We start from the raw sequence: 24145 nt of genomic DNA, 5'->3' as shown, positions 1-24145 counted from the left end.
GTTTAGTAGTTAGCAGAGGGAAAAGGAAGGAGGGGGAGGTAGATGTATTATGATGCATTATTGAATTGTACATTTGAAACCTATATAATTTTATTAGCTAATGCCACCCCAATAAATTTAATTTAAAATTTTCTAGTCAAACTATTTTAAAACTTTTGTGAAAAGAAAGCAGCTATGAAAATAAAAGGGATCTTTTAAAGAGTAGGAGTAGAATGATCTCATTTTTATTTTTAGTAAAGTACTCAGTCAAGAAGTTCATTTGAACAGGAGATAGGGAGAACGTGGAAGGTAATGAACAGAGATGGCTAGAATTTTGATCCTTGGAAGTGAAGAGATTATTGTTTTGGAGTGTCTCCTTTTGTTTTAGGAAACTCCCCTCAATGGGTCTTTAGTTACATTTTATTAAGGTAAGGCCAACGTTCTCCTCTGTAAAATTGTACTTTTTAACTTTCTAACTAAAAAATATTTTGTTGAGCAGTTCTTCATCCATTCTTCATCAAATGTGACCCGCTGGTTTTAGCATTCATTGTTGTTTTCTCAATTATTGTGTTGTCAAATAGTGATTTTGTAAAATTCCATCATTCCTTCTACATTTACTAGTTATAAGAAAGATCTTTCTTTCTTTTTCTTTCTTTTCAATGTGGATTCATGAATCCCTATTTTATTCAACTTTATAATTAATATTACTGTTACTTATTTTGAGGACCAAATTGTCCCAGATTTGGCTAGTGGGAGTTAGAAGCTGGTTTTCCTGTTCTTTTAATATCCTCATCATTTTTTAATGCTTCCTTACTTTCTGACACAAGATGTTCCAGGCTCATCTTATACATTCCCTGCCTCCACGCTACCTTGTTCCTTTCAATAAAGAATGGAATTTAGAAACCAAGATCTGGATGCTAAATGTGCTCATTGCTATTAGGATATTGCTATTTGCGGGCTGTCACAGTGGACAGAGCTAGTGAATGTATGTGTATATATATGTATGTATACATATACAACTATATTTATCCTTCCATTCATCTGCCTAAATACTCATCCATCTATTGAAATCCATGAATCACTGATATATGCCAATTCAAAAACACAGGGTTCATTCTAGTTTTCTCATTTGAACTTACCTTCTCCACCAGTGAGAACCCAGGCAACCATTATCTTCGATATACAACTGACCCTTGAATAACATGGGTTTAAACTGCACTTATAGGTGGATGTTTTTCAATAAATATACAGTCAGCCCTCCATATCCCTGAATTTCAAATCCATTCATTTAATCAACCATTAATCAAAAATAGTATTTTCTATCTGCAGTTATGAATCTGCAGATACACAGGTCCAACTGTTTGCACTGTTTTACTCCTCTTTATATAAAGGACTTAAATAGCTGCAAATTTTGGTATGTGCAAGGGACCTGGAACCAATCCACCACAGGTACCAGTGACTGTAGTTAAGTTTTGGGGGAGTCGAAAGTTATACACAGATTTCTGACTGTGCAGAGGGTGGGTTCCCATAACCCCCACATTGTTCAACGGTATTCAGGTTTGTTCAATAACCTTGGATATAACTACTTTCCCATTGTCCCTCCATGTGAACACTCTCCTCATTCCACTCATACTCTGACACCCTGTTCCAAGCCACCACCTCCCCACGTAGATGCCCTCTCATGCTGCTCAGGCTCCAACACCGTATGCCAACTCATCACAACCACTGCTCATGCCCCTGCCATACAGACTTTTGGGCTCAACTTGAAGGAATGAAATAATGAATGCAGTTTCTTGATTTTTTCCCCCTATTATTTGGATTATGCAAATAAAATATATTTGCATAACTGCAATACAAAACTTCAAAAACAGATTTTGTATGCCTGAACCTACAAATAACTATTATCACAACATATGCATTACCAGTGACATAGTTGTTACATTATTGCTATCACTGGTTAAACTTCATTATTCTTCTTAATAGGCCTGTTGTTTGGATGCTATGGTGTTTAGACTTCCAGATAAATGGTTTGCTGCTGTAATTATCTTCATAATTTTTATCTCCTTGTACTAGACATGTTAATCAATAGTTCTTGCCATGAGCACATCCCTCCTGAAAAAGTAGCCTATTAAATTGTTTAATATCATATAACTGCAATCCTTATAGGAGCCAGAGCTGATTAGACACTGACTCAAAGGACATCAACCTATGATTTGACCAGAATAGGGTTCTGCCTGTAACGGATGCTGTTGGTTCCCTGCCTATATACCTTTCACACCTTCCGATCCACATTATGTTGAAACATCCTGCTATAAGCACCTGCCACTTTCTACTTAAGGCAAATGGAGCAGGCTGGCCGTACATAAGTTAACACCCCTGGAATCAGCCCTCTGCCAATGAAAGATGGAAGTAAATGGACAAATACCCAACTTCTTTGCCTCTTTACTGTGGCAACTCTAAGGAATATTCTACACTGTCTCCAAGAGTTCCCCCTTGGCACAGTTAGTTGCCCATAGCAGTGACCTGCTCAATAATGAATCTTTTGTTGGCTTCCTTTCTTTCCTTATGTCAATTCTCTGTTTCCCTAAAAGTGTTTCCAGGATTCACCTCTCAAGTTAACTACCAGCTCTCAAATTTTTGCCTCCAAGTCAGCTTCTGTGGGAACCCAACCTAAGAAACTACTAAAATGTCACAATAGTTATCAATAGAGCCTAACAGAGATCCTTCCTCAGGTATTTAAATAGGAAGCACAGTCATGCACCACTTGATACATTCTGAGAAATGTGTTGTTGGGCAATTTCATCATTGTGTGAACATCATAGGGTACACTTACACAAACCTAGATGATATAGTCAACTGCATACCTAGGCTGTGTGACATAGCCTACTGCTCTGTAGGGGATGTGGAAGGAAAAGGGATTCTATGGAAAGTAACCTCAGAATGTTATCTGATCATAAATTCCTAACTGGGCAGGTCATGGTGAGTAGACACGCCCCAGACATATAATTTCTTTTGTAAAAGGCTCATCTTTGCCTTAAGCAAGCCCTGTCCATTGTCCTTGTACATCTAGGTTAACACGTCTTTGAATGCCAAAGTAATCCTCCTTTTCAACCCCTCAAAAGAATAACCACCCTCAAAAGAACACATAATCTTAACTATCCAGTAATCCAAACCCCATCTTGCCTTTTCCTACCTTCATGTAAGCTACCTTACATTCTCTTCTTAATCCCAAATATGTTTTTAAAAACTGCAAAACTGCCGTTCTCTGGAGTATTAAAGATTTTGCTTGCACACGTTGTGAGTTTGCTCAAATAAAATCTTATAAAAATGTTATGCAGGTTTAGATATTTCTTACACTGACAATACTGTAGGCAATTGTAACACAACAGTAAGTGTTTATGTAATGAATTATTCTACAGATGTCACTATGTGACAGGAATTTTCAGCTCCATTATAATCTTATGGGTCGGATGTCATATATGTGGTCCATTGCTGACTGAAATATCGTTATGCAGTGCATGACTATATATATTTTTAAAAACCATTTTTAGTTGGACAGAGGAAAAGAGATATGTAAACGCTATTTGAACACTATTTAAATATTATGTAGAGCATATAGAGGAGATATAAAAATCCGTGCCCAGAGGCATCATCCTTTAGATCCAGAACCACCTTCCAGTTCTAATCTGGATCAGACTGTGCTCTGTTACAGCCCCTCTTGGAGTTACATGAGATTCTTTTACTCTTTAACTGTATATGTGCCCCAAGAATAATGAAAACCAGTACTCCCATCACCTGAGTTTATATTGAGAATCTCTGTTCCTTGACATTAAACAACAACACAGGATGCATCAATTTTGATTTATATTTTGCTTCCTGACTATCTCAGGAAACAAGAAAAATCCCAAATAAACAACTTAATATTACACCTTAAAAAACTAGAAAAAGAACAAATGAAGGCCAAGTCAGCATAAAATAGGAAATAATAAAAATTAGAGCAGAATTATATGAAATTGAAGGAAAAAAGACAATAGAAAAAAATTAATGCAACAATGCGTTGGTTCCTTAAAAAGATCAGTAAAATTGACAAACCCCTGGCTAGACTCATTAAGGAAAAAAGAGAAAAGACACAAACAAAATCAGAAATGAAAAAGGAGAAGTTACGACAGGTACCACCAAAATACAAAGTATCATACAAAAATACTATGAAAGATTAAATGCCGCAGAATTCAATAATCTAAAAGAAATGGACAAGTTCTTAGAAATATACAACCTTCCTAGACTGAATCATGAAGAAATGAAAAATCTACATAGACTGATTAACAGTAAGGAAATTGAAACAATCATCAAAAACCTTCTAAAAAGTTAAAGTCCAGGACCAGATGGCTCCACTAGTGAATTCTACCAAACATCCAAAGATGATTTAATACCTGTTCTTTTCAAATTTTTCCAAAAAATCAAAGAGGCAATACTTTCTAACCCATTTTATGAGGCCAATATTGCCCTGATACCAAAACCTGGTAAAGATAATGCAAAAAAAGAAAACTATATCCCAATATCTCTGATGACTACAGATGCAAAATTCCTAAACAAAATACTAGCAAATTGAATACAACAATACATTAAAAAGATTATACATCATGATCAAGTGTGGTTCATTCCAGGGGCACAGGTATGCTTCAACTTATACAAATCAATTAATGTGATATACCACATAATTAAAATAAAGGATAAAAATCACACGATCATATTAATAAATGCAGAAAAAGCATTCGACAAGATGCTTTTGTCAAATAAAAGCATAAAAATCACACGATCATATTAATAAATGCAGAAAAAGCATTTGACAAGATACAGCATATTACAAGATAAAAATCACGCGATCATATTAATAAATGCAGAAAAAGCATTTGACAAGATACAGCATCCATTTATGATTAAAAGACTTAATAAATAAGCATAGAAGGAAAGTACCTCAACATTATAAAGGCCATATACGATAAACCCTCAGCTAATATATTTTGCTTCTTGTATTGCAGCTAAAATAAAAGCTTGCATAAAGTAGTCAATTAATATTTGTCTAATGAACAAATTAGAGAATTATTTAAATGGTATGTTGACTGAGTATAAATGAAATAGGAGGCTTTGTTCAAATTAAAAATGGCAAATTTTATTCAAGGGTCTTAGATTTTTAAATAGGAAACACTACCAGGTAATACCCAGCATATTCCAAAGAAAAGAGAAAGGTTGAGAGTTCTTATAGTAAAAGTACATTCTTGAGAAGAATCAGTCCTGCATTCTTAGCCTCTGGATTCAATGGAAATGGTAATCTTCCAGATAGCCAGTGGTCTGGATAATGGATATCAGGTGGTCTGGATAGAATGTCATGAGAAAACAATAACTACTGCAATTTGGAAATGAACACAGCATAAAAAGAGATAATTTGTAAAAACAAAAACATAAAAGAAAGGTAGAAGAACAGAACTTACATAGGTAAATGGAGATGAGATACAATCAGAAGAAAAAGGACTATTGTACATATTAAACTTTTTTTGCATAAATCTAATGGTAACCACAAAACAAAAATCTAGAACTGAGACACATAACATAAAAAGAGGAAATGGAGGGGGAAAAAATCATAGAATACCACCAAACTAAAATAACAGAAAAAAAACAAAATGGAAAAAAATGGAGACACAGAGCTACCAAAAAACAAAAGGTAAAATGTCTATAGGAAATTCTCATATATCAATAATCACCTTCAATATAAATGGATTGAACTCATCAATTAAAAAATACAGAGTAGTGGGGTATATTAAAAAACAAAACCTAAGTACATGCTGTGTTCAGGAGACACAGCTCAGCTACAAAGGTAAACATAGACTCAAAGTGAAGGGGTGAAAAATGATACCCCAAGAAAATGGCAAGAGAAAAGTTTAGGAAAAAAGCTGAACTTATATTAGACAAAATAGATTTCGAGGTAAGGAAAAAAAAGGTAATAAGAGACAAAGATAGATACTTTATAATGATTAAAGGGACAGTTCATCAAGAAGACATAACTTATCAACATATCTGCATCCAACCTGGGAGCACCAAAATAAAGCAATTACTAACAGACCTAAAGGGAGAAACTGACAAAAATATAATTATAGTAGGTTACCTGAATATTCCATTGTCAGCAATGGATAGATCATCCAAACAGAAAGTCTACAAGAAAGTATCAGCCTTAAATGACACATTAGAGCAAATGAACTTAATTGATATTTATAGAATTTCCATCCCCAAATGACAGACGGTCGCAATAAATTTAAGAAAATCGAAAACAAACCAAGAATATTTTCTGACTGCAAAGGAATGAAACTGGATATTAACTACAAGAAGAAAGCTGGAAAAACATGTATATGGAGATTAAACAACGTGCTGTTGAACAACTATTGGGTCAAAGAAGAAATAAAAGATCAAAAGATACATAGAAACAAATGAAAATGACAATGCCACATACTAAAATTTGTGGCATGCAGCAAAAGTGATACTAAAAGGGAAGTTTGTAGCATTACCTCAGAAACAAGAAAAATCTCAAAAAATCTAACATTACACCTTAAAGAACTAGAAAAAGAAGAACAAACGAAGCCCAGAGTCAGTAGAAGGAAGGAAAAATAAAAACCAGAGCAGAAGTAAATGAAGTAGAGAATAAAAAGACAATAGGAAAAATTAATGAAACAAAGGGCTGGTTCTTTGAAGAGATAAACAAAATTGACAAACCCCTGGCTAGACTCATTAAGGAAAAAAGAGAAAAGACACAAACAAAATCAGAAATGAAAAAGGAGAAGTTACGACAGGTACCACCAAAATACAAAGTATCATACAAAAATACTATGAAAGATTAAATGCCGCAGAATTCAATAATCTAAAAGAAATGGACAAGTTCTTAGAAATATACAACCTTCCTAGACTGAATCATGAAGAAATGAAAAATCTACATAGACTGATTAACAGTAAGGAAATTGAAACAATCATCAAAAACCTTCTAAAAAGTTAAAGTCCAGGACCAGATGGCTCCACTAGTGAATTCTACCAAACATCCAAAGATGATTTAATACCTGTTCTTTTCAAATTTTTCCAAAAAATCAAAGAGGCAATACTTTCTAACCCATTTTATGAGGCCAATATTGCCCTGATACCAAAACCTGGTAAAGATAATGCAAAAAAAGAAAACTATATCCCAATATCTCTGATGACTACAGATGCAAAATTCCTAAACAAAATACTAGCAAATTGAATACAACAATACATTAAAAAGATTATACATCATGATCAAGTGTGGTTCATTCCAGGGGCACAGGTATGCTTCAACTTATACAAATCAATTAATGTGATATACCACATAATTAAAATAAAGGATAAAAATCACACGATCATATTAATAAATGCAGAAAAAGCATTTGACAAGATACAGCATCCATTTGTGATTAAAAGACTTAATAAATAAGCATAGAAGGAAAGTACCTCAACATTATAAAGGCCATATACGATAAACCCTCAGCTAATATATTTTGCTTCTTGTATTGCAGATAAAATAAAAGCTTGCATAAAGTAGTCAATTAATATTTGTCTAATGAACAAATTAGAGAATTATTTAAAAGGTATGTTGACTGAGTATAAATGAAATAGGAGGCTTTGTTCAAATTAAAAATGGCAAATTTTATTCAAGGGTCTTAGATTTTTAAATAGGAAACACTACCAGGTAATACCCAGCATATTCCAAAGAAAAGAGAAAGGTTGAGAGTTCTTATAGTAAAAGTACATTCTTGAGAAGAATCAGTCCTGCATTCTTAGCCTCTGGATTCAATGGAAATGGTAATCTTCCAGATAGCCAGTGGTCTGGATAATGGATATCAGGTGGTCTGGATAATGAATGTCATGGACACATGACCATTCTCTCCACTGGGGGTCTTGGAACGTATCCCCCCTGGATAAGGGAGAATTACTGTATTTTTTTCTAGTGGGAAAAGTTTCAGGGAAATTCAGCCAAGTGTGACAGATTTGTCCCAAAGTCTTTAATAAATGTTTCTGAGTAAATCAAAACGATTTAAGTGTCTTCTGACCAGTTCTACTTGGATGTCTCAAAAGGAACTAAAATTAATCTGAAATTGAGTCCATCTCCCAAAGCTGGTCTTTTAATAATACCCTTTATCAGTATAATGTCACCACCATTTATCCAATTTATGTGTAAGCCAGAAACCTGGGGTTATTTTTAATAACTTCTCTGCCTTCACTTCCTCCATATCCAGTTAATGACCAAGTTGTATTATTTTACCTTCTAAAGGTCTCGAGTCTTTCTGCTTATTCCCAACTCTGCTGCCACTTCCTCTGTCCAAGCTATCATTATACCAGACTGCTGGACTACTATTCTAACCTACTAATCAGCCTTCTTTGTATGTATTCGTATTCCCCTTCAATCCATTTTCCACTCTGAAATCCTTCTTTTTGTGTCTGAATGCAGATCTGTTTATGTTACTGCCTCTATTTTTTTTCCTTCCTCTTTTAATCCCCCGCCCCCACACTTCCACCACTGACCCATGGATGTTGCCATTTTCCCTTTAAGGACTGGATCTCTGAAGGTGGGGCATCCCCTTTCACACACACCCAGCGTGCACCTGGCGTATGGTCCGTGGCTCCACCTGGGACGCGAACCCAAGACCTTCTGTGTGCAAGGCAGACGTGCTAAACACTACACTATGGAGCCACTCTCCACTTCCTTTATTCTTAGGCTGCTTAAAATTCTTCAGAAATCTATTGGACATCTGATGATTTCTGTCCAGAAAATCCTCCTTATGGTAATAACACACTAAGTTTCATTTACGAAACCACATCTCCCAAAGTGGTTTGGGATCACTCCCATCTCCAGCGCCAGAGTTATGGATGCCTTAACTGGCATACCCTCCTCTAGCCACAGAGATTGTTTTAGAGAAGGGCACTTAACCCATACCTAAACCACTTAAAGTACTGCATTCCCATAGCTAAAGGAATTGGTTCAATGTGGGCATGTAATTTAAACAAATCCAATCAAGGACATTGACTGGTTCTTGTGACTATGTTGGGAACCAGCGTAAAGATTAAGCTAGGAGAGTCAAGGAATCCCAGAAAGCTAGAGCAGAGGCACGAAGATACCATCCTTCTACAGATAAAACTGTGCTTGGGTAGGGTCTGAACTATGAACTTCACCATTAGATAAACCAATGACCTTCTCCCACCCCCACCCCACTCCTTTGGCTTAAGGCAGATTAGACTGGGTTTTCCATCATTTGTGGCTGAAAGATTCTTAGCTAATATCCATACGTTGCACATTGAAAAAAGGCAAAAGTCCTTAATATAACTTGAAGCACATTTGCATTTACTCCATAGAGGCTGACATTTAACCTGTTTACGCCATACCCTCTTCCTGAAATCCTCTTGGCTTACCACACAACAAAATTATGCTTCTTATCCTACTTATTCAGTAACTCAGCAGAAATGCCTTCCATGAGTCTTCAAACACTCTCAAAGAACAATATGGAGTCACTTTCCTACTTGTAAGTACAGAAATTTTATATTTATTTGTGAGATTCTCTCATAAAAGTCTGTCTCTTAACTATTGTTACATGTGAGAAACTCTCATTTTGTTCTAATTACAGTTCCTGACACACAGTTAGTGCTTTATTTTTGTTGTTGTTGAATTAATTAAAGAAGTCAAAGAGAGGAAGATATTCTCTGAGCATAATAAATTTCATTTAACATCACACTTTATCAAATAACAACTTGAATTGCATTTGAAAAGCAGAAAATTACAGTATCAATGGTTCACTTACAAAATGAAAATAGGTTAGTAAAATTTATTTTAAAGCTATGGTGGAAGGAGGAATTTTCCTGGTCATATCCAAGCAATTTATAAAAATGAGAAATTTAAAAAACAGATATATCAGAAACATACTATTTTATCAAGAAAAATGAAATAGCTGAGTTAACACTTTTGGAGGGTAAAAGGCTGAAGAATAAATTTGCTTTTAGTGTAACTCAACCAAAGGGGGCAGAATATGACCAATGTATTGATTTAGAAGTAGATGAGATGATTTGTGAAAGAGCAGGATTTCTGGCAAAGTCATTCCCCTAGATTAAAACTGCAACAAAGAAACTGATAAATGTTTGCAATTCTATTTCAATGTTGGACTGAATCTCAACATATACTTTCTTTCAACTATTGGAAAAAGAGTTTGGAATAATTTTGTTATACTACGAATTACATAGTCCATCATGCTCAAAAGACAATTTCAGATGAATTCAGTTTTAAGGTTATATTTCCCCATCAATTTCTCTTTCCTGGTGTTCCATCCTCACAGCAGAGAAACAACAGATGTGTATGGGAAGGTTAGCTGACCATATTTTTGCTCTAATGAGAGAACAATACTTTGTTGTTATTCTTGTTTTCAATAATGGCTGAATGAAAATATATCATGAGTCAATTTGGACTCTGAATGAGCTATGATTCCATAATAACAACACCTAGAAAAGTAAAATCACAATGTTTAAATCTCTGAATTTATTTTTTCTTCAACCTGAAATGCCTTCATTTCTCATTTCTATCTGATCCAAATTCTCCTCGGTTTTTAACCACGCACTGAACTCACACCTTACAATCTTATTACACTGGGTTCATTTTGTTGTTGTTATTTGTACTTCACTAGTATACTTATTTGTGTGAGATCAGTGACTCCCAACTATCAATCCAAGGACTACATTGTCTATATCCCAAATTACCTGGAAAACATAAAATACAGCTTCTAAACTGTTCCCTACTCTTCTCTCACTTTTAAAATTTTGACTCAGTAAATTGGAGAATCTAAGATAAATGAAAAAATTTTAAACATTCTCTGTACATCCATGTTCATAGCAGCATTATTCAAAATAGCTAAAATATGGAAGCAACCAAATATCCATCAACGATGAATGAGTAAACAAAATGTGGTTTACATACAATGGAATATTATTCAGCCTTAAATAGGAATGCAATTCTAATATATGCTACAATACGGATGAACCTTGAGGACATTATGCTAAGTGAAATAAGCCATTCACAAAAGGATAAATACTGCATGATTCTATTTATATGAGATACGTAGACTAGTCAAACCCATAGCAAGGTAAGGTAGAATGGTGGGTGCCAGGGGCTGAAAGGAGGGGAGAATGGGGAGTTATCGTATAATGGATAAAGAGTTTAACCCATTAAGTGAAAAAAGTTTTGGAGACAGATGGTGGTGCAAAGATGTGAATGTACTTAATATCACTAAACTCTACACTTAAAAATAGTTAAGATGCTAAATTTTGTTATGTGTATTTTACCACTATTTTTAAATGGTTAAGATAATAAGTTTTGTTATGTATATTCAATTATAATTTTAAAAAATTCTCTAGATGTGTGAAATGCTGGCAACAGTCATTCGTCTTGGTTCTTCATTTTTCTTTATTGTAATATTTTATTCATACATTTCTTCATAAGTACTTATTGAGTATCTGCCATGCACCAGGCAGCATTCTAGATGCTGGAGATATAACCACAATGCAAGCAGACAAGGTCCCTGCTTTCAGAGAGCCATAATTCTATTGTCTATGATATTGTATTTGTAAAAATTAGGTGGTGTAGCATGAGGCGTAAAACCCAATTTTATAGCAGCTTTAACATTCAAGATGTTGTTTTCGCATATAAAATGTCTATTTGACAGGAACCAGGTTCCTTCTAGCTTTCATTATTAGCACTAGGTAATAATGACCATATAGGTATGATCCAAGGTGGCTGCTGGATAGCTGGTCATTGCATCTACATTCCTACCAGCAAGAAGGAGAAAATATACCCCAAAGGGCATAACCCTTACTTTGGGGATAGTCTCTGGACATGACATCTCATTAATAATAACTTAGTCATATGGCCACAGCTAGCTGCAAGGGAAGCTGGGAAATGCTATCTTTATTCTTGGCAGCCATGTGCCTAGGATTCTCTTAGTGAAAAAGAGAATAATAAATACTGGAGAACTACCAGACTCTGCCACAATTATTTTCAGATCTTGAATTCTTTGAAGGCTGAGTGGTCTCAAAATATAGAGGTAGTCAGCAGAGACCAAGGGGCAAGATAGAGGGAGCATTTGGTGTGACATCCTTCTGAGAGCTTCACTCCTTTAACATGCCACTGCCTATTGATTAGCATTGCCTTAGAGCAGGGGTGAACAGACTTTTTATGTAATGGGCCAAATAGTAAATATATAGGCTTTGCAGGCAATCAATTCTCTGTCAACCACTCAACTCTCTTGTGATTACATGAAAATAGCCATAGAAAATATGTAAGTGAATGTGTGGCTGTTTTCCATAAAACTTTATTTATAAACACATGTGGTAGGCCGAGTCTGGCCTGTGGGAAATAGAATGCCAATCTTTGGCATACCTCACAATATAAGCCCTAAAGAGGCCTTAGTATTTTATCCACATATTTTACATTTTGTCACCTTCATGGGTAGTAATCAAAGCTAAACATGTGACAGATCTCTCAGGAAGTTTTATTTATTCCATCAAGTCAGCCAATGGCACAAGTAGAGATAATAGTTAAGCATCAGGGTAATTTAGAATGGATAGTAGAGGAGATGTTGTGGAGGAGGACCAATTGTAGCAATTATTTTCTCTTTCTTTGAGATGTCTTTTTACTTCCTTGACAATGTTTTATGAAACATAAAATTTTAAAATTTTGATGAAATACAATTTTTTCCCTTTGGTTACTCATGCTTTTGGTGTCATATCTAAGAAACCATTGTCTGATCCAAGGTCACAGAGATTTAAACTTTTGTTTTCTCTTAAGAAATTTATAGTTAACTCTTACATTTAGGTCTTGATCCACTGTGAAGTAGTTTTTGTATATGCTATGAGGTAGGTGTACAATTTCATTCTTTTGCATATAGATATCTAGTTCTCTTAGCACCATTTCTTGAAGAGACTCTTTATTACTCCCATTAAATTGTCTTGGCACCCTTGTTGAAAATCAATTGCCCATTAATGTATGGGTTTATTTGTGGACTCTCATTTCTATATATCTATCCTTATGCAAGTCCGTAATTATTTTTACTAACCAGAATGCATATTTTGCAGTATGATAGAGAACATATTCTTTTATTTACGTAATCATTTACCAAATATTTTCTAAGCACCTTCCATGTGTCAGGCACTATATAGGTGCTTAGGGAGAAAGGAAAAACATTGTCATTTAGATTATGTTTAGGTACAAATAAGTCTCCTTGGATGTGCTTCCTCAGATATAGCTCTCTGGGAACAGTTCCTTTTGATCTGTAGACTTATAAACTAAAGAGACAAAAAATTTCTTCCATACATTCCCAACACACCATGATGTTGGCACAAAATAACTGTGATAGATACTGCCATTCAAAAAGGGAGACAATCGAAGCACACAGGAGTCATTGGTCCCTAGCAATACTAAAATCCAGCTGGACATATATTGCCAGTTCCTTGATTGGAGGATCATTCCCATTGTCTGGAAATTATTTGCCATGGCTCTTGGCTCTGCCTCTGTATTCTTGACCTTTTCATTTTCCATAGAAAATAGCTCACATTTGCAGCTAGGTAATTTTCTCAGCCTACTCTGCCCTTAGAAAGTTGGGGGTCCAAAGCGCCGCGCGCACGCGCGCGCTCTCTCTCTCTCTCTCTCTCTCTCTCTAATCTTTTAGTCCAAGTTGACATAATTCTTTAAAAACCTTTGTAGGGTTTTTAAATGAATCAATTTATAATCCACTCCATTAAACAAAATCTATACCCATGGGTCTCTTTGGGATAGCTTCTCTTACTTTGGTCTTATTAGGCTCCTGAAGATACAATATCTTTAAGAATTCTTAGAAGTCCTCTTTAAATAGAGATGCCTTTAAAATCCTCAGAGGACATTCTGTCTGAGGAAACTACTTCAGATTTTTCTGAGATCATAACAACAGATCTTGTAGTTCTTCTCTGGATTTGATCTTTGCTGTGAAGCTTTTTGTTCATTGAAATCTGGGAGAGCCTGAAAACAATAGTTTTATTTTCAAATCCAGCTCTTCATTTAGCTTATTTCTGACTTCTCACATTTTACTGTAAGCAAGCAGCAGCAGCCAGGTGGCACTTTCAACATTCTTCCAGGAAATCTCAACTACATCATCGAGCTCATCAGGTATATTTTCTACTTTCTACTTTATCACAGGTTACAGTGTTGCTAAACATTCTGTCACTACATAAGAAGAATCTTCTTCCTCCTATTTCTAATAACATCTTCTTTACTTTCTTTTAAGCCGTCTCCAAGAGCCCTTTTGAGGGCCATCAGACTCTGCCACCAGTCTCTTAAAGGCACTTTCACCTTCCATCCACTGCCCCAAAGTTCCAAAGCCACTGACATGTTTTTAGAGTTTTGTTACACCAACATCCTACTCTCAGGTACTAAAACCCATTCCAGTTGCTATGACTGCAATATAAACTACCTCAAAACTTGGCAACTTACAACAACTATTCATTATGCATATAGATTCTGTGGGTCAGGAACTTTGTGGGAATGGCTTGTCTCTGCTTCATAACATTTGTGAGATGAAGTTTGAAGTTTGGAGTAGTTTCCTCAGACAGAATGTCCTCTGAGGACTTGAAGTTTGGGAACTATATTCACCTGAAGTCTCACCATTCACATGTCTGGAAGTGGATAAACCATTCACTGTGGAGCTCAGTCCCTCTCTATGTGGTCTCTCTAAATATGCTGATTTTTGCTTCTTCATATCATGGTGGCTGGGTTTTAAGGGCATGTATCTTAAAAAAGAGCTAGATGACAGCTCAATTGCTTTTTGTGACCTAACTTGGAAGTCACACAGTGTTATTTCTGCCTTGTTCTATCAGTCAAGATACTCACAAGGTCCTCCCAGGTTCAAAGACTCCACTTCTTGATAGAGGAGTGGCAAGTGGAGAAGAAACATGAAGAGTATATGGGACCAGAAAAAATGCTGTGGCCATTTTGGAAAACACATAGGAAGCCTAGAAAGGTACTTCTTCAATACATCTCTTGCATAGGAATTCCATTCTAGGCTCTCCTTCTAGGAAACTCAACTGCATTAGTTTCAAGGGCTGCTGTAACAAAGAACCATGATCTGGGTGGCTTAAAGAAGAAAAATTTACCATTTCACAGTTTTAGAGACTAGAAATCCAAGATTGAGGTACTGCTTCTTTCTAAGAGCTATGAAGAAGAATTGGTTCCATGCCTTTCCCCTAGCTTCTGGTGGTTTGCTTGCGATCTTTAGCATTCCTTCGCTTGTAGAAACAGCACTTCAATCTCTGCCTTCATCTTCACATGGCATTCTCCCTGTGCACATGTCTCTGTGTCCAAATTTTTATAAAGACAACAGTCAGTCATATTGGATTAGGGCCCACTCTAATGATGTCATCTTAGTTATATAAATTAATTACATCTGCAATGACCCTATTTCCAAAAAAGATCACATTCTGAGGTACTAGGGTTAGGACTTCAACATATGGATTTGGGGGGGAGACAGTTAAACCAATAACACTGACCTAAGTCATAAGAGTACCTACTTTATAGTATTTATTGTAAAGAATACCTGAAATAATGCATAGGAAATTCATAGCACCAACTAAATGATTAATACATGTTAGCTAACATCATGATTTATCTTTGGATCCAGAGAGACTAGCACAGTGCTTAGCACATAGTGAGCAAATAATGAACATCTTTAAATTTTGTCTGTCTAGCATTCACTCCACATTTTCTGGTAAGAACATCCTGAAACAAGTCCCTTGCCAATCTTGATGAGGCAATCATGCAAATGCCTTTCCCTCCCTCAAACAGGTGGTAAGTACATGGATGACCCAAAAATGCCATTCAGACTCTGTTTCCCAATATTTAAATCCACACTACCTCCTGCCTCACCATAACTTAGCCATTTGGAGAGGGTGTAGTGGACATTTGTCTGGAGCACAGCACTTTGGGAACACTTTCCCTCTATTTAGAGAGTTTCCTTCCTTCTCAAGTTAAAAGTCAGAAATTGTGCTTTCCTAGCCCTTCTTGTGGCTGGGAATGACTATGTGACTCAGCCACCGCCCTGCCCACTGCCCCCATCCCCACCCCCAGACACTCTTGTGATATGTCCTCTGAGAAGAGACTAATGTGAGGAGAAATGCCATGTGAAATCCATTTTGCCAGTGAGAGTGACACCACTGTCACTTGGGCTTCAGAGGTAGCACTGTTGAGTTTCTGGTAACAGAGCTGTCAGTAGCACCTGCATCAGTAAAATTGCTTCTGGCAGAGGAAAATGTATTACTGAGTGCTGGGAGGCGGGTATGCAGGCAGTAGCAATGTCCTCAGGCTAGTTCTGATGACCGTTCTAGGTGGTATTCTGGAAGTTCTACCTGAGCCTGGCTCTCTAGCCCTCCTGGAAATTTTGTGACCTGCCAAATATCCTTTAATAAATTTCTTTTTGGCTTAACCAATCAATTAATTTCTGTAACATTCAACCAAAACTTCAATCAGTAAAATTTGTTATACTGATTCACAGTATTAAATCTGATAAATTAATGATAATTCTGTGAGGTAAACATTGTTATTCCCATTGTACAGATGAAAAACAGATCCAGTAATATTAAGTGCATCTGGCCAAGGTCATGCAGCTACTAAATCCTAGTGCAGAGATTTGAATTCTAGTCTCTATTTTTAAAAAAAATCTGCAAAGTTCATTTTTTTTAGTATGCCATTTGAAACTTGCTTTCAGAAGTAATCTTGTAACAGAGTAGATTGGTTTGCTCACAATTCATCCTAATCTTCTAGTGTGCCTTCCTATACTAGAGACTGGGAAGCTAAAATTCCTATTTCTCAGACTCATTTACAACTAGGTATATGATTTAGACTCCACCAAAGAGATGTACTTGTATGAAAACTGAACTTAAACTAAGTTGGAAGGAAGTAGGCCTTCGTTTTGATGGTACAAGTCAGGTACACATGGTTTGAGACCAACAATTGAGGCTAAAACTTTCTGATTCCTGAATTGTGGCAAAAGTCATGTGATCTTGGAGCTAGCAGGTGGCACAGGGACTCTTTGATTCTGCAGCTTCCTGACTACTGCAGAGAGAGTTCTTTGAACAGGTCAGCTCTGTGGTGGTGTTGTGGAAATCATCACTGGAGGCCCAGCCTAGAGCCCACTCCTCCAGCCTTTTATACTGTGAGTATTTGATTCCCTGCATCTAATTCTTTTCTGCTTAAACTACTAGACTGGTGTCTGGTACTTGCTTCTGAATCCTGCCTAATATAAGCATGTACAGAGGTCAAGTACTACATAATCGAGCAGCACTGCAAAGAGATTCTTATCTTCTCTCAGAGTCACAATTAAGGTGGGGGGTATATATTCAAAGTAAATTGATATATTGAAGTCATAAGCATCATGGCCTCTCCAATCTTGCCACACCTGTATCTCAAGGAACTAAATGTGTCAGTTAGGGTAGAGGCAAGCAATAGATAGCTCATTCAAACTGGATAATTTGGGGAGACTCGAATAAAGACCATTTTTCAAAGATATGCACAGGGCACAAAGAACTACAGAGGTTATGCAGTGCCACTAGACCTAAAGTAGCAAGGGGAGGGAGCATGTTATGGACTGAATGTGTCCCCGCACCACCAACTTCATATGTTGAAATTCCAACCCCAATATGATAGTATTAGGAGGTGGGGCCTTTGGGAGGTACTTAGGTATGAGGGTGGAACATTCGTGAATGGGATTGTTGCCCTTATAATAGAGACTCCAGAGAGCTCTCTAGCCATTTTTCCATCATGTAAAGATACAGAGAGAAGTAGGCAGTCTGCAACCAGGAAGCAGGTTTCTGTCAGAAACCAAATCTGCTGCATGCTAATCTCAGGCTTTGCAGCACCCAAAACTGTGAGAAATAAATTTCTGTTGTTTTTAAGCCACCCCAGTCTATGGCACTTTGTTATGGCAGCCCAAACTAAGAGCCATTATGGAAACTTGGAGACAGTTATGTAGAGAGGATGCCTTCTAGAAGCTGTGAAAGTTGGTTGAGGGATGCAGCTAACTCATGGCAAACTCACACTCTGCCCTCCTTTCAATCACCTGCCCATTTCCTGAACTCACATGGTCAGAGAACAAGAGCCTGTATTGTAATCCATACAGGAGAACCTCCCAGGGTAAAAAATGATGGAGACTTGATCTGAGGAGCAAATGGGAGATACCCAGCACAGCAAGTGAAAAGATCAACAACTCCAGGGCAGCAAGAAATCATAAAGAATGTAAGTGGAAGTGTTTTGGTGCTACTAAAACTTTTTTGGCAGGGGGGAATACAGTTTTTTGGGGGGTGGAGGGGTGCTACTTAATTTTTTAATGCTCACAGGTTGATTTTATTCAATCTTTTTATAGATAGTCAATATAATCTGCTCTATGAGATTTGAGGGCATTTTACTCAATTTAGCAGAGGGTCATAGAGCATGAGAAGTGGAAGTCACCTTAGAGTTCTCAACATTTCTAATTTCATAGATAAGAAAACTGAGACTTAGAGAAATAAAATAAATTCCTCCAAAGTCACATATCTAAGAAGTTGCAGAATCAGAAGGCACACCTAAGTCTAATGATGCCCAATTCAGAGGTCTTCCACTACCTGCAGCTAAAATCCATGCTGGACACAAGATATGCTCATTACTAAGGTCCAGGCTGTAATGTGGCTGCATTCTCAGTCTTGAGCATCTCTCTGCTTTGATTTTATTTTTCTCTTCATTTTAAACATTTACCTGAGAAACTGAATTTCAAAGGCACTTTTCCTAAAAATAACTAGAAGCTACGGAGGAGGAAATTAGCATAATGTATTTTATCTATAGTTTACAGTGTGTAATCTAAAAATGTGCGACAAAGCAAAGCTAGTAGTGCAAAGAAAATCCCCCTGAGATATTTGGTGCCATTTAAAAAACACCTCAGTATGGGGGGATGTGGGAGCAGCAGCCTGTGACACACTTCCATCAGGGTAAAATGTTATTCCAGTGATTCACAGAAAGAAGCCTGACAAACACTTTGAGTCGATATAAAGGTTCTTGCCATCAAGATAAAATGAGAATTGCAGTGGGTGGTCCCATTCTAGCTTCATGTCTCCTTCTACTTCTGTCCTGACTTAGGTGGTTGCCCTGGAAACAGTGGGGTGGCAAACAAAACCATTTGGAACAACTTTTAGGAAGCCTTATGCATGAAGGCCTAATTTTTATTTGCTGCTGCCTTTTTTTCTCTTCTTAAAGGGTAACTTTACCAAGGCTGTCATTCCCTAAAAGGGTGTGCTCTTTGGACTGCCTTGACAGCTGAATCATTCTAAAGTCTTTGGCAAGGTCCGGTTTGAGGGCTGGCTAGAGTTTGGCAGATAGTGGAGGAAAGAGGTTTTACTTCTCATTATTCAACTTTGGATCCGAACACAGATGGTCCTGATCTCCTCCTCCCCCACTGAAGAATTTTTCTAAAATGACACCCAAGTTTTTCTTGGCAGAAGTTATAATTCCTGGCAAACAGTTCACTGCAGCTCTAATTATGATGACAGCTTTAATGGAGAAGATAATCATATTAAATGGTTCTTATTCAGTTCCATGTGATGAATTAGTGATTACCAGGAAATGTGTTAAGCAGCCAAAAATAAGGGGAAGGGGTAAGGTACTGAGCTACAAGTTGAGGTTTGAAGGATTCCAAAACTGGGTGGGAGATAGGACAAAATGATCTTTAAAGAGGAGATGCTGATTCTATTGTCTCGTGTGGCTTGTTTACTAAGAAACCTCTTTTGCCTGATGTGTCTGAAAAAATTTTTCTGACACTTGTAAAAATGGTGAAGAAGATTTTATTCAAGACTATTGCAATAGGAGCTGACTCTATTGCAATAGGAGAGGGAGATCGGGCTCAACTCCTAAGACAACAAGACAATTGAGGATTTATAGCCCAAAAGCAGAGTGAAGGGTCGGTGGATGGAAAATTAAGAGGAGACACGAAAAGTAGGGAAATTCTTTTTCAACAGGATTCCTGCTAAAGGCAGGTCAAGGATTTATACATCAAAGGTTGAGGGGGGAGGGGTAAGAAGTTTTACCAGACATTGAGAGTGATCAGATATCAACAGTTGAGGGGACTCTCATTAAACTTATGTAGCAGGATTCTTGTTAAAACTGGGCTAGGCATGCCAAAGACAGAAAAAGGCCAAGATGGAGGCCTGAGAATCTGTCAGTCCCACTGCTTGGTCAAGGAAAGAAGAAACAGTCTTCTTTCCTCTGAACAATATAAGTCCATTTCTTGTTAGTTTCCTTTTGTCCATTAAGGACTAGATGAACCATCAGTTGGGACTAGAGGATATTTGCTGGATGGTGCAAATCATCAGACATTTAAGAGGGGGAATTTCTATGGGAAAAAAAGAGAAAAACATAGATTAATGGTTGGAGCAGACTATAAATCCAGTTTCTGAGTCCAGAGGGTAGCCAGTTGAGATTTCTATATGTTACACTTGAGGCATCATTAGACGGTAGAATGAGGACCATAGTGGCAATCTGACAGATGTCCTTGCAATCTGAATGTCTTTGGCGATGGCATAAACATCAATGTCATAGTCATGGCTATTTCCCAGAGCCGAGTATGGAAGATGTGAAACTGTCGCTAAACCTGAGTGGCCTACACATCAGCATCTCCAGGCATGGAGGACTGACAAAATGTGCAAGATGGCAGAATTCAGTTCAATTTACAAGGACATAACAAAATCTCAAAGATGATGAATAGGACCAGGGTCTGATAACCCACGAGGATTGCTATAGTTTTCCATTGACACATAAAATTTTTCTCTACACTCACCCTTTTTTTCAAAGAAGTTACTCAAAGTAAGATTATTCTCATTTACAAAACAAATCTGCTCTTATTAGATCTGACCTATTATTTACATAAGTGCTGCAGCAAAAGTAATTGACCACACAGACCTTTGAAAGTTTGCTTTGCTGGAACTTGTCATAAGGAATCTGAAATTAGACTTTTAAAAGCTTCTCAAGACTAGGAAGCCAAGCCAGAAACTTGCCACCAGACTTGATCTGCAGTACCTATAGGTCTGGGTGAATTTCTCTTTTCTTTAGGTCCCCGAAATATCCTAAGCTTCCTGGGCCTGCCAGTAAGTGATCTGTGCTCTCCTGTAAGGCTGGGAAGCCTGTAAGCCAGGTACCAGGCCTGTTTTCCCAAAAGGGCTTTGTAAGCATTGGCTCCATAAAGTCAACCTTAGTTCCTTAAAACTATCTGGTCATATCTGATTCTATGTACATCATTCTCAAATATGACATCCCAGTCAAAGCACTGGTTATATAACCAATGTTTTCAATTGCGTTCTTCAAGGAGGAACATTTCATAAGGAATTTCATATTAAACCCTTAAAAGACTCACATGGCTGGGAAGATAAGCCAAGTACTCACCTTCAGCCTTTGTCTGCAAGGTCTATAGATTTGGATTAATTCCTCTCTTCTTAAGGTCTCCAAAATATACTGAGTTTCCTGAGAATGCCAGGAAGTGATCTTCCTTACTCACCTGGCGAGGTTGCTGGGATTCGCATACGTAGGTACCAGGCTGTTTTTCCATGGGTTTTATTGGCTCCATAAAGTCAACCTTAGTTCCTTAAAACTATCTGGTCATATCTGATTCTATGTACATCATTCTCAAATATGACATCCCAGTCAAAGCACTGGTTATATAACCAATGTTTTCAATTGCGTTCTTCAAGGAGGACAGAACTTATACAAATAACTATATTGCCATAAAAATGAGAACATTCAATAAGAGTTTTTGAATTCTGGAGAGATCAGGCAGGCAGAAGAGATAAATGTTTCATTTCTGTTTACAGAAGTATTATCTACTAAATTGTTGTGAGTTATAACTTAAAAGGGAAAGGAGTTCCTTAAATTCAGCAGCAATATTCCAAACAAAAGTCATAATCATACTTCATCAGTTCATTCAGTCTCATGCAATTAATTCCTGGATTGGGGTTAGCAGTTTTACAAACCTATCAGCTTTTCCACTAGAGTTTTGGAAATCCTTTCTCAGTTAAGGTAGGGCCTCAGAGTGATTTTAGCAATGCCATCAGAAGCCTGAATTGCACAGACCTGTCAGTCTTTTCCATGGATCTTAGAGACAGTTCCTTTTTGTTGAAGATGAAACACTCTGCTTATATCTGATTGCAAGTGCTTTCAGAGAAAAGTCAGAGTAAAACAAAAAATATCTGTCGATGACAAAAGGCTTAAAATGGCTGTGGTTAAAGATCTGATGAGACTTCATAATAAAAACGTTTCAACTGACAAAGGAATTATTTCTACAGCATACAACATTTAAAATAACAAATTATGACTGATACCATTAAACCGTATCATGGACAGCAAGGGTATTGACAAATTTCATACAATTTCTGAACTATTTATATTAATGACATTTTATTCATACAAATATAACCTAGAGAAGGTTAAAGCATCCCTCATTTGACAATGCTTTTCTTGCAACTGAACATTTCAAGTAAACCTAATTGTTTTTTTGGCATCTCTCTTTTTATAAGATGAAAACTAAAAATCCTTTGAAATTTTCCAAGAGCCATCTGAGAAATCTTAAGCTCAGTTCGGAATCAATATTTCATTTAGGATTTGATTCTGGAAAAGTAAAATTGTCTAAAATGTCAAAAGGTTTGAATACTTGACTAAATACAATACCAGGTCACTGTGAAACAATACTTAGCTACCTATTTAACCAAAGTGACAATAAAAGAATTCAAAAGTAAATATAGGAGATAACATGACAATAAAAAATGTTAGCTCTTGTTAAAGTGAATTAATTAAGGACATAATAAAGATTAACATAAAGCACAGGAAATTATTCTGAGAAGACAGACAGTATCTTTGTTTCGCTGGTTTAAAGGTAAGGAAAAGCCTTTTACAATCTCTTATCAAGAGAAGACCAAAATGGTAGTTCTATTTCTAATTTTTTGAGGAATTTCCATAGTGGCTACACCAGTTTCTAATCCTACCAGCAGTGCACAAGGGTTTCCTTCTCTCCACCTCCATACCAATACTTGTTCTTTGCTGTCTTTTTGATGATAATTATTCTGACAGGTGTGAGGTGCTATCTCATTGTGGTTTTGGTTTTCCTTTCTCTCATGATTGGTGATGTTGAGTACCTTTTCATGTGTCTGTTGGCCCAGCAATACCACTTCTGAGTATTTACCTGAAGGAAACAAAACACTAATTCAAAAAATACATGCAAGGATCTTTGGAAACATGGTGGAGTGAGAGATGTCCTCAGATCTCTCCCCTTGAAACAACAATAAGCTGAACATCTAAAACTTAACAAAAAACACCCAAACTGCACACCAGCAAGTCTGAGCATGGGATCTGTGCATAAGAGCTACCACAGGTCAGAACCCCGGGTGTCAGGTGGAAGACCAGAAGAAATAAAGCTCCCTGCAGGAGGAGGGTAGGGGGAGAAGGTGAGGTGACTTCCCTGAGCAGCCTTGCCTGGGAGTGCTGGGAGCTCCACACGGCTAGCTGCAGGGCCCAGTCATCAGGGCAGAAGGTAGAGAAACAGGTATGGCAGAAAAGCAGGACGGGACCACAGAGAAGCAGGATGGGATCACAGAGGAACAACAGCTGATTTCTGCAGGCAGCGGTTGCAAAACTGAGGCTGAGCCACAGCCCCCAACCCCCAACCCAGAGGGCCCCTCCCCCCACACCTTCTGAGACCAAACACTGCGGAGCCCCAGAGGAATCTGAACAAACATTGCTGAGACTGTCGCTGACACTTACAGAGACAGAAACTGAGGGTAGCGAGCATGATTAAATATCTACAAGAAAATTTAAAAAGTGTTATTAAGACTTTATATAAAGCAGGGATCCAAGAGGCTTAGATGCCACCTCCTGGAAACCAACAGAAAAGCGCCTTCTTTGCAACAGACTAAAGAGAAACCTTTATATAATAAATCTTCTTTCTGGAAAAACAGCAGAATACACTTCCATTAAAAGCCAGGCAGAGAAATAGTCCATTAAACACCATGAACAACCAAGGTGACAAGGCATCTCAGAAAGAAAGAG

General features: G+C 37.1%; 1 protein-coding gene across 3 annotated transcripts in view; it reads right to left on the bottom strand.

Moving 5' to 3' along the window:
• The window catches only part of ZNF280D (zinc finger protein 280D), a 238466-nt gene that overhangs the window by 150819 nt on the left and 63502 nt on the right, over positions 1–24145 (bottom strand). The window lies entirely within an intron of this gene.

Source organism: Pteropus alecto, unplaced genomic scaffold (assembly GCF_000325575.1).
Source record: "Pteropus alecto unplaced genomic scaffold, ASM32557v1 scaffold86, whole genome shotgun sequence".
Taxonomy (NCBI): Eukaryota; Metazoa; Chordata; class Mammalia; order Chiroptera; family Pteropodidae; genus Pteropus; species Pteropus alecto.
The sequence above is the reverse complement of the archived record's forward strand: the minus strand, read 5'-3'. Positions and strand labels throughout refer to the sequence as shown.